The 12,453-nt window shown below is 35.3% G+C and overlaps 1 protein-coding gene across 2 annotated transcripts in view; it reads right to left on the bottom strand.

The window, feature by feature from the left end:
• The window catches only part of LINGO2 (leucine rich repeat and Ig domain containing 2), a 1,052,619-nt gene that overhangs the window by 473,889 nt on the left and 566,277 nt on the right, over nt 1-12,453 (bottom strand). The window lies entirely within an intron of this gene.

The raw sequence follows: 12,453 nt of genomic DNA, 5'->3' as shown, positions 1-12,453 counted from the left end.
GCCAGAGACTATCAATTTGGGGAAGGAAAGGCAGAGAAAAGAAAATCCAACTGTCTACTTATAACCTGTTTATAAAAGATATACCTAAAAAACACACACACCTACACCCAACAAACAGTTGTTACACTTACAAGATGTTATTTGATAAATTTATTTACCAGAAATTTATAGTAAACATTTGTTTTATAATCCTTATCTTTTGTCCATTTTCCTATAGATTTAGAATGCAATGGATTTAAGAATGCACGAAAATTCAAAGAAAAGCAAATTGTCAATAAATATGCAATCATGTGAGTGAGAATGGAAATGCAAGTTAAAGTGAGATACATTTGTTTCATCAATTGAATAAAACAGAAAGAAAGAGAGAGAGAAAGAATGAAGGAAAGAGAGGAGGGGAGGGAGGGAAGAAAGAAGGATAGAAGGAAGGAAGGAAGGAAGGAAGGAAGAAAGGAAGGAAGGAAGGAAGGAAGGGGTTAATAATATATCCCACTATCTTTGGTTTCCAGGTTTCAAGATAAGAGAAGTAACAACAACAAAAAGTCATTTTCCTCTGTTATCTGACACGCCCTTCCTATGGATTTTCCTCCTTAGATGTCCATGACACCACCCTCTACTGGTCTCTGTGTGTCCTCTACATACGTGATCTCACAGGTACTGATTTATTCTTTACTCCTTAAATATCAATATTTTCAACATTCCACCTATGACTTCTTCTCTCTTGCCACACCATCTTCCCAAATGGTCTCCTTCACTCCTCTGGCTTCAACAACTGAAGACTCACACACTATTATTTTCAGCCCAGATCTTCCTAATGAAATTCCACTTTTTCTATCCAAATTCTCACTCATTAATATTTGAGAGGGACCCTAACTAAACTTAGAAATTCCAAAAATGAAAATGTATTTTATACATATTTATAACTTGAACCTCACAACAAACCCTTCTTAAAGGTATATTTAGTGATACATTATAAAATATGTATTTTTAGAGGGCTTAAAAGAGTGTCTTATAATTATGTGAATATTACAGTGATACTTGTTATTCAGCAGTTTTAAATTGACAAAATAAACTTTATAATCAGAAATTAATTAAAAGAACTAATACTGCCACGCAGTTCGAGAATATTTTATAATTTTATACAGTGCAACAAGCCAATAAATGTAGCAGTAAAAACAGTCCTCAATACACAAGTATTGCTTTTTAGTGCCATAAAAATGTACTTTCGGGAGAGTAGCACATTATAGTTTAAGTGAAGCTCTTCATTAGATAGTATGAGAAAATGAGGCATGAAAGGAAGATGGAAAAGCCTCCTTAATAGTTCCTGTGCAGATAATGTAGGCCAAAGACAATCAATAGCCATGCCTCATTTATTTTATGTCCATGAGCACTTAGAGGCAAAATGTTAGTGTTTGCTATTCTGTTGGCTTTCTTTGCTCTGCATCAGTAATGAAAAAATGGATTTGCATATTAAGGTGTAATTTTTACAAATCTGACTTGAACAACAGGCTGTTATTGCTAGCCAATATGGAAAGAAACACCTTTTACAGTACCTTCGGGTCCATTAAAGTCACTTGTAAGCAGCTCTGATGATAAATATATTATGTCTCCTAAATGAGCCAATCGATATGAAAGTTCATAAATACATTATAAAAACATATTAAGTGTACATAAAAAAATTAAGAGTTCTATAAAGTACCTAATTTAGAAGATGTCACTATAATTGATGAAGGCAATCCTGAAATCAACATATTGCAGGGTATATAGGTTTTAAAAAGTCTATTGATGGTGTTTCCACCTAGAACACACCTTCAGGTATTATGTATAATGATCCATCTAGTATCACCTCTGAGGTGACAGTATATTAAAATATATATGTCTATTTAAAGTCAAAAGGCTTACTTCATTATTACTGTCATATTTATGGGAACAGATTTACGGGAGATAATTTTTGGTAAATAAATTTGTAATTTAAAAAAAAATCACTTTTCCATAAGGAGAATAAAACTTAAATATCATATAAAATGAATTAATATTTGCCTTTTTATATAAGACAATTGAATGTTAGATGTTATACTTTGAACTGGCAGAAGGGAAAAGGGAAAAAAAAAAGGACAAAATAAAAATGAAAATCAGACTGACCAAAAAGTAAGACAATAGGAAAGGCAGAACAAGAGAAGGGGTTTGGGTGTGAAAATAACTTTGGGGGTTCTCCTGAAATTTACTGGAGAGTTCTATTACTGGCTCTCTAGATACCAAAATCTGCAAGTGAAGAATAGAATAAGACTCCAAGCAATAGAAAAACCATCAGCAAAGGTCGGATCAACAGTGTATACACTGTTGTATATACAGTTCAGTAATTTATTCTGATTTTAACAATTATACTTCAAAACATATTTTTAGGAAAAAGTTTATTTTCTTACTCAACTTCAAAAGGCTAAGAAAATGTTCTGAATAGAATAGTTAAAAAAAAAACTTTCCTCCAACTCTTATTTATATTTTCCCATATACTTACATATTTAGACCATGGACTTTTTTTTTTAACATTTAAAACATTGTGCTGGGTTTCAATTTGGCTTTCTCATTTCCACTAGCATTTTTAATTTAGATGTACTTATACTGCTATGTCCAAAAATACAGTAACATAAGTAGAAAAACAACTTGTTGTGGTGCATGAGGCACAGTGTGGCATAATGCTTCACGAGAGGCCGATTTAAAAAAAAAAAGTGTAGAAGTAACCAGTGTACACATAAGTCTTTTCATTTAGGAGAGAAAAAGTAAGCCCCTCCTGTGCCATGTTTACACTGGCACACTTCTAATGTGGTTGTTTGGAAAGGGTTCTTTCATCCATTTCCAGTCTCACTGTTCTTTCACTGCTGAATTTTTTTTTTCACTCTATCTTTCCTTAAAAAAAGTGCATTTAGTTCCATTATAAAATTGGATAAAATATAATTTGTCACATATTTTTTGCACCTACTGAGTTCCAGATACTAAAAATAGTAACTGTAGGGAAAAAAATATACCATTGTCAGTATCTTAAATTAGCTGATCCCTTAGCTGAGAAATAAGATTGAGAAATAAGAAAGAAGTAAAGAGGTAGGATGTCCTTGACGGACAAATGCAGTGGTATAGCTCGAGGGAAATTAGGAAGGCATCATAGAGGAGTGCAGACAGGAAGTACGGCTTGAAAGAAGATGCGGGGAGCCCATATAAGCAGAGGTCATGAGTATCGGTGGACACGAAGAAGGCCGAAATGACAGAAGCGAAGGATTCAAGTTAAGGAAAGATGGGAAACCAAATGTTTTAAGTAGGTGTGAGCCAATTTAAGAAGGACTTAGAATACCATAAACATATTCCAAAAATAAAAACTTGCCTAGTGATAAAAGAAGCAAAAGAGAGTCACTGTATTGGTTAAAAAGTTAAGCAGCTGTAATAATTTGGCCATACGTATTGAGAAAATTATCTGATGTTTAAAAAAAAACCAATCTGCCTAGAAACAGTTTAGAAAGGATAAGCTGAAGGGGAAATATGAGGTATTTTTCGTGGAACAAAGGAGATTCTCAAAACTCAGAAGTGACTTTCAGGTAGGGCCGAGGGCAAAAAGTAAACAAAATGTTCCTCTGCATCTTTGGTTTAATCTCCACGGACAACATTTAAGGGTTTAGACAAGCAAAAGTTAGGAAAGCTGTGGGCAAATTGGCTAGGTATAATTTAGAACATTAAAACATTTTTCTAGGTTTGGGCAAGCCAAATAACTGCTTAGTTAAGGTCTTAATGACCAATGGCACACTGAATCAGAAGATCTTACACTTGTATTATAAGCCAATTCTTTTTTTTAAGAAATAGGTCAAGTTATAATTATAAATTATAAATGAATATTCAATAGAAATGAAGGACTTTCTGTTCCCCAGGGGACATTTATGTTTCCTTTTTTGACCTTAGGCTAACAATTGCTACATTTAGCAACTAATATATACTCTGCTTTAGTAAACCATAATTCTGAACCTAATATTAGGGAAAATCAGCCTAACATAATTTTCAGATTATTTATATATTTATGCATTATGATTTCTATTTAATTTACTCTAGCATCAGATAGCACATACTTGTTAACAATCTATATATTTTCCAGTCTTATCTCTTCGTGTTAGCAACAGGGAAAAGGCATAATTTCTTGGAGGAAAATATAGTCATTTTTTGCAACAAACTGCCATCCAAAATCACTGATGACATCAGCTTAAAGGTATTCTTCCTATTTTCTAACTGGAAAGGAATTACTCTTATGCAAGGATATTTATTTTTCTGTTGTACCTCTAGGTGTAATAGCATGACTTCAGTAGCTGTGCTGAACAGTAGATAAATTCCTCCCTCCATTAATACTAACAATAAAACGAGTAACAATATACAGGCTTCAAGATGCTTTATCTGTACGGTACAGTTATATGGGATCATAATAGCAATATTCCATCCCTAGTAAGTATAATTTTCCACTTTCCATTCAAGAAAACTGAGGCTCAGTTTGAACTGTTCCACACTTTACTAACAAAGCTACTTTAAGAAAGCCATAACTTGGACACAGTTTCTTCATTTGTTAGATGTGAATATTACTCTATATTCAACATGTTAAATTGTAAGATTAAGTTTTAATGTACAAAAATTAGCTTCCTCCAGTTTTAAATGAGGACTTTTAGACCAAAAATAATACATATTCTGGGTGTCTTTATTCACTAATTTTAAACAGCTATTAACTCATTTATGTCATGCAAAAAGAAAGTCTTTACTTACACTATTAGCTCTAAAAAGATTAATTCCCAGGCACCATAATTGCTGTCTGAGTGTTTATGCCATTTGGAAAGTTCAAGTATAAGAAGAATTGCCATGTTGATCAGTTGCAAAGGTCTTTCTCTTAGGAATAACCAACTCTAGAAGATTCATTAAATCATTTTCTCTAGAGTCATCAGGTAATTTCTTTTATTCCATTTTATTTATCTTCCCATACCATTGTAATATTTAAAAGGGCTACAAAGAAAGGAGAAAGCTCTGTGTAATGTTCATAGGATTTAGAATTTTAAAAACATGCAAACTTGATCTGAATTTTATTTCTATATTTAGTAGTTGAAGAATCTTGAATATCATGGTCTAAGAAGGCAGCAAAGACTTATCCGTGGGGCAGAGGTGCCCCATGGATGGCACCTCTGGCTGACTGAAGCCTTTTGTCCTGGATAGCTCAGTAACAATGAGGAATAAATCTTATTGCACTTTTTGAGGACAGTGAGTACTTATTTAAAAAAACAAAAGTTTGACTCTCTTTGCAAATAAGGAATTTCCTTTTCTACCCAAGAGTCTTCCTTATGTATGCCAAATCCTTTAGGACGGCAGGATATATTTTCTTGTCTGATGTAAGAGGTTTCTTCTATCACACATCCAGTTACCCCACAGTAAGGGGAACTGGAGCTGTGAAGAAATCAACCTTTCCATCCCCAAAGCATTCATACTCAGTGGTTCCCTCTCCAGCTTCAGAATTATAGTATCCTCCTCAGCATCCCACTTGGATGTCTAAAAGACATCTCGGACTTTCTTAGGCAAAACTGAATTCCTGATCTTCTCCACTCCAATAATGAAGTTAAACTCTATGTATTGACAGCAAAACATGGTCAATACATCTTAGTAAAGAAAAGGTCAAATTTCAGGACCATGTGTAAGTTATGATTCAAGCTCTGTTTAAACAAGGTATGCATGTATTCATACACATGAAAATATATTGATATCTGTTTGGAAAACATCTGAAAGAATATGCATTCACGTAGTAGTAGTGGCAATATTCAGAGTGAGCAAATTCAAAAGGCTTTCATGTACTACATAGGATGAATTATTTAAAATGCTTATAATGAGCCTCTATTACAGTTATTATCCAGAAGAAAACTAATGGAAAAACTGTAGCACAAGCAGATTTTGATTTTTTTCTAAATAATTTATCCAAGTATTTTACTTTGTGACTTAGAGCAAAGCTAGAATGACAGTGAAGGTTCATGGTAAAGGCAGCCTTTCTAGTAATATATTTTGTCATATTTGAAAAGAAAAATGATAGCTATTCAAAATCAGTTTTTCTTAACTGGCATTTTAAATGTGGGGTATTCTGAGCTCACTCCAATTCTTGTAAATGATTTAGAATTTGCAGAAATACACTTCGCTTTATTAAAGCAGTCATTTATAAATCTAAATAGTATTGACAGAACACTATCAATACACGTATTTCCCTTCGTGTTAGTTTACTTACTGTTTCGTCTGTTTGTTAAAATTCCAAGAATTCTATTACATCCATTTCTATGCCAGTAGAAAATAGCTTTAATACATCATTATCAACACCACAAAGGAATACGTGTTAAGTGCTCATCTGCATGTGTTATTCTCTAGGCTCAGTAGTGGAGTGATCTTTTACTCAGATGACTTGTAGCCTCACTTTGAGAAGTCACCTTCAGGCACATACGAAGTACTAAAGGAAACTGGAGAATGGAAGCTCTACCTTCCCAACTTCTTTATTTTATCCATCCTCCATCTTTCTCTCCCTTTGCACTTTCTTTCTTTGTTAATGGATTTTTTTTTAAGTCTAGCTTTTATATGGAATGATTTTTCTGCCTTTTTGCATTTAGATTTATCTAACTACAGGAGTTGGGTTTTTAACTCCTAAATTTTGTCTTGAGTTCCAGAATATGTCCTCTCCTTTACTTGACTAGTATGCAGAAGATTGGTTATTTGAATACTTTTCCTGGGGAGTAGGGGGCAATATTTGTAAAACATGCTGTCTTTCTTCTTGTATTGAATATAGAAAACCCTATAGTGGAGTAGAAAGATCATGAAATATAACAGGCAGAAAACAAGATTTGCTCCCTATCTTTGCTGACTTACTACATATATGCCCTTTGGATTAGTTCCCCCCTTTCCTGAGCATAGGTATCATCGTCTGTAGTATGTAAATGATAACTCAATGGAGCTGTTGTGTGACCACATGAAATACTGTCCCAAGAATCTAACAGAGAGGCTGTGATGTTGTACTTGCACTGCTCCCGACCTATAACTCACCTGCTCAGCTCTAAGTCAGCCTCACTCTGGTTCTGTTTTTACCTTAGGCTCTTGTGAGATTCCACGTTGCACACCAACCCTCAAAACTGAGTCTAACTTCCTTCTAACACTTTCCCCTGGTTGTACTCTGAGTAAGCTACTATCTCTGGAATTGAGGGTTTTCATTCCCTCTTCTACACAAAGCATTTTAGGTAATGAAATGCAGTCATTCTACTACAGTCTTTACAGCTTAAAACTGCTCCCGACTACTGTATTTCCTGTCGATCTGTTGCTTTTTGATTGAAGATCTGACTATTGACCACATTTGGAACCTCTGCCTGGAATGTTTTCCTGGCTAGACATTCAAGTTAGTGTTTTACAACCATTGTCTCCACTGAAGATGCTTAAGAGAAAATGTGGGTTCACATGCATTGTTATGAACTGAATTGTGTTCCCCCCCCAAAAATTCATTTGTTGAAAGCATCACCCCTAAAGTGATTGTATTTGGAGATAGAGGCTATAAGGTGGTAATAATTAAATGAGGTCATAATGGTGAGCTTCAGTCTGATAGGACTAATGTCCTTACAAAGAAGAGGAAGAGACACCAGACATCTCTCTTTGTGCTCATGAGCACAGAGGAGAGGCCATCCAAGGACACAGTGACGACTACACGCCAGGAAGAGAGATCTCACCAGAAGCCGACCCAGACAGCACCTTCATCTTGGACTTCTAGCCTCCGGAACTGAGAGAAATATATGTCTGTGGTTTAAGCCACCCAGTCTGTGGTACTTTGTTATGCCAGCCTCCACAGACTAATATATACATAGTCTAGATTTTGGTTACTCTGATATTTTAACAAAACCTAAATCTTTTTGCAGAGAAATAAAACAAGTAGCACTACAGTCAGTTCAAAACAATTGCAGTATTTCAAAATCTGATATTAACATTATGACAGTTACTCAGCTTGCACCGTGATAGAGAGAAGACTTGTCCTCAGGCAGCTGAGAGCCCTGTGCTTTAAAGTGTTCAACTATTGATTATGGCTTGGAAATGTAAAAAAGTTAAATATATTTGTGGAAATAGAGACATGTTATTGATAGAATTACTAAAGGAATTTCTGAAACACAGTTTCTAATATATAACAATTCTTGTGAAATTGTCTAGCTTTAATCCCCATACTCAAGCTTTTTTGCTGTTGTTGCAGATAGGCAAATAAAAGTTGTTTTACGTAGGTCTTCCCATCTTGTCTGCCAATCAATCATCAAAATGTGTTTATGTAATAACTAATGTGGGTTAACACCAGGCTTAAATTTTTACAATGTCCCAAAACAATTATTTTTAAAATCAAAAGGTACTTAGTACAGTGCTTCAAATTCACAGTGTTACCTATAAGAATGGCAAAGCACATGATTTTTCAGAGTGCCCCCATATATTCTTAGTTTCTGGATATGTCTGTGACCTTCCTACTTGTATCTAAGTATATGTGACAGACACGATTACAGAAAATGCCTTTTCACTACAGATAATTTGTGTTTTTTATTCAAGATAAACACGAGTAAATATTTTCATTTCTGTTTCATTGTCTCAAGTTCTACAATGAGATATTTTGTTGATTTTTTTTCTTATACTATCTGGACACTATTAAACAAAAGTGCTGGATGATTCTACTTTTGCCAATATTGTTTTATAGACTCTGAAAATCTTCCTACAAAGTTTACATAGAAATAATCTGTTTTTCTTCTTTATGTGTATATTATTCTCATGTTTCAACTGTTTTGGAGGGGATAACCAATTAAGTATTTTTGAGAAAAACAAGAGGTTAATAAAATATATAATATTTATAAAAAGACATGCTAACTTTGGGAACACAGGTATAGTAAAATTCAAATGTTTACTTACTCACCCCCATAGAAGGGGAAGCTTCCTATATTGGTCGGATAACGTCAAAGTGATTTTGGGATACTTTACTGCCTTCACAGAGAAGAGAACAGAAACTGGACTTAAGTTGCAACTGATGGTTTTGAGAGGAGGGAAGCAGGCATGGCACAACCATTAAAAGAACGACATAGCTATTGAGGATACGACAAAAACTGGTTAAAACCTACTAAACTAAGCCCAAGATGGCAGAAGATTCGACTTCCAGTAGAACTTCAGCCTCATTTTATGCCCACTGCAACACATTAGCATGCTAAATGACACACCACAGGTGCCATGACAGTTCTGAGGCTGGCCAGAAAAGGCCAAAAAGTGGGTGGGGCCCAGTTCCTGGAAATCTCCATCCCTTCCCCAGCATGGTTGTAATAATCCTCCTACTTGTTAGCATATGAAATTACCCAGACCATAAAAACTAACCACCCCCACACCCCAGGGCCACCTCTAGCCCCCTGAGAGGGCCTGCACTCTGTCCATGGAGTATGTATCTCCCCGAATCAATCTGCTTTCACTTTACTACGGCTTGCTTTTGAATTCTTTTGAGAAGCCAGGGACCCTCACTTGGCAGAGTGTGTCCCAAGAGCCTGCCTGAGACCTGAGGCATGACCATCCTCTTACACCCTATTTTCCTGCAATAATTTTTGAATAAGAGAGAAGGGATACAACGTCCTATTGACCAAGCCAGTCTTGAGTAGTCATGGAGTCATAGCTGCTTCAAAAGGCACACGTCCTGGATGTGTATGTCTCATGACTCCACTTCTTTCTAACTGGGGACCCCGGAGAAGATACTTGAATTCTTCAGACTGCATCCTCAGATCTAATGTGGTATAATAACTACTACATAGTATCTACTACATAGAGATGAATAAGAATTTCAAGAGAAAAAAAGCAAGAGTAAAAACTACTGAGGAATATCTGACACCCTCGCCATTAACTTGTTATCACCACCAATGCTGTTGTTACTGTTAAAAAACCTTCTAATCCCAAACAGTAAGATCTCAGGTTTAGAAGTTTTCTCAGTTTAGTTTTAGTAAAGATGCCAATTCAGAGTAATTTCAAAGTAACATAAGTACGTTAGGGGCATGTGTTGTCAGCCCCAATCTTTGGCGATAACGTACAACTTGATTATCAAGGTGTTGAAATAACTTGGCAAATATCACTTAGGCCCTTCATGCCTGGTAGGCAGAGTAACTACCTCAGTTTTTCAAGGTGATTAAGCTGATTAAAGAACACTGTGATTTTTCATTCATTTATCTTCACTTAATCAGATGGAAAGGTCTTTTTCACAGACAAAGGAATGTTAAGTGTTGTGACTTAATCCTTCTATTCATTTTTTTTTTGCTTCCACCCCCAACTCCCCACAGCCAGGACCCTTTCTAAAAGAGCCAGACCTTAAAAAAAACACTAATTCAAAGCGCCTCATTTCAGAGTTGTGAGGTTTCCCTCCTTTCTTTTCAATTGAAAAGATTTAACAGACTTTCTAGGAAATAAATGCTAGAACACTAACCTCTGAATGCCATTTAATCACTTCTTTCAATCAATCCACATGTTTATTTATGGGAATTGCTCTACCTGTTAAGTGTTAAATTAAAAGGACTGGAGGGGAGGAAGACCCTATCAGGAAAAAACCCAGAAAATAGTGCTACGTGAAACAGTTATGAACATCTATTGCAAACACTCTTAAAACCTGGTAAATTGCATTTTAATTATTTTGTAAATGTACCAAAATTAAAGAGCATTTGGAAAGCAGTCATCTAGATTTGAGGAGGTATAAATTAATCACGTGGTTACACTGAATATTCAGAAATTCAGAGATTCTTAATGAAGCGATAATAATTGCCAAGCAACATTAGAACTTCTTGGCACAAACTCAGGGCTGCTTGGAGCAGATTTTCACACTGAGGAAATGTTTACTCTACAGCAGCCTCTCCCCCAGTAGAAAACATAATGAAAATTCAAACACAATAAATCATTCCCAAGGTACAGAGATTCAAATGCCACAAGTGCTTTGATTCACTTTGCTTCAGGGGTGGAATTTATAAATTGAAGAACTTTTAAATTAGTTAGAACATAGCACTCTGGAAATGAGAAAAGCAAAGCCAATTGGATTCCGGGATCTTATTTGTGTGTCACTCTGCATTACCCTTGGCAGTGAGTCACTGGCATAACCAATAGGGCAGAGTCATTTCACCTCGACAGCCAGTAGGAGGGCCTCTGAGAGATTCTGACTCGGCAAGGATCTCAGGGGTGGCCCCAGGACTGCCACCCCTTTGTAAAAAAGGGAAAATGAATTTGAGAGATGAAGTTAATTAATTCTGGCTTTCCAACAGTTAAAACAAGTCAAGAAGAAAACTCAGGTTTCCTGATTCCCAGGGCTCCCCATCAGTCAAAAAAAGATCATTTTGCATATGTACACTTTTTCTCACCACTAATTAATGAATCACTTACATGCATTGGCTTAATTTGTGTTGTCTACTTCTCTTGTACTATTGAATCCTGTAAACATTTTCCCTTTAAAGAATACTGTCACCAGATCTTTCATTTTTCTCTTTTATTTTCCTCATCTCTTCAATAAGTTGTTATAGTAAATAAACAGCTAGTGTTGCTGATGTATTGTTATTCAGTTAGGACTCTCTTTTTGGTAAATGCTCAGCTGTGAGTAGCTTCTAAGGTGTTAAAGCATTTATAGGACATTCTGTGCTCTACTTAACAAATGATTCTTTTCTCATGTACTGTGGTTGCTACCATCAAACTTTTGAATCATGTTTATGGAAACTCAGGATGCTACAAAAAGTTACAGACCCATAAATGAAGTGGGAAAATGACAGAACTGCCAGATCAGAAATGTGACTCACACTATACATGCTTCACTATGCCTAAGATTTTCACAAAGGAAAAATAATTTATAAGCCAAGTCTGTAGATGGTCTCTCACTCTCTTCACCTGGGATTTTTTGCTTTTATTTTTGTTTTTTTGCAGTGCAGTAGTTTTTAATTTTGATAGGGTCAGATTCATCAAGTTTGATGGAACATGCTTTTGGAGTCAAGTCAGACAACTTTTTGTCTAGCACTACATCCTTAAGATGTTTTCCCTGTGTGTGTGTGTGTGTGTGTGTGACGATCTATGGATATATGTTGATAAATTTATTTTTGCTTAAAGTGTGAGGTTAGGTCAAGGTTCATTTTCCAGTTGTTTTTTAAACTATATATAAGAATGCTATTAATTTTAATATTTTCTTTTGTAGCCACAATATTTTGTTTTTTAATTATTATTAGACCAAAGACTTTGCATGAAAATGCTTTTGGATTTTCAATACACGTATCACATCATATGAAAAAAAAAAGGTAGCTTCCCCTCAACCTCTTAATTCTTATACCTCTTCTGTTTTCCTACTGCATTTGCTAGAATCTTCTGCATAATATTAAATAGAGGCAGAAATGGCAGTCTGTTTGGGTACTGACTTTA

Source organism: Vicugna pacos, chromosome 4 (assembly GCF_048564905.1).
Source record: "Vicugna pacos chromosome 4, VicPac4, whole genome shotgun sequence".
Classification (NCBI taxonomy): Eukaryota; Metazoa; Chordata; class Mammalia; order Artiodactyla; family Camelidae; genus Vicugna; species Vicugna pacos.
This window is presented reverse-complemented; position numbering and strand designations above follow the sequence as displayed.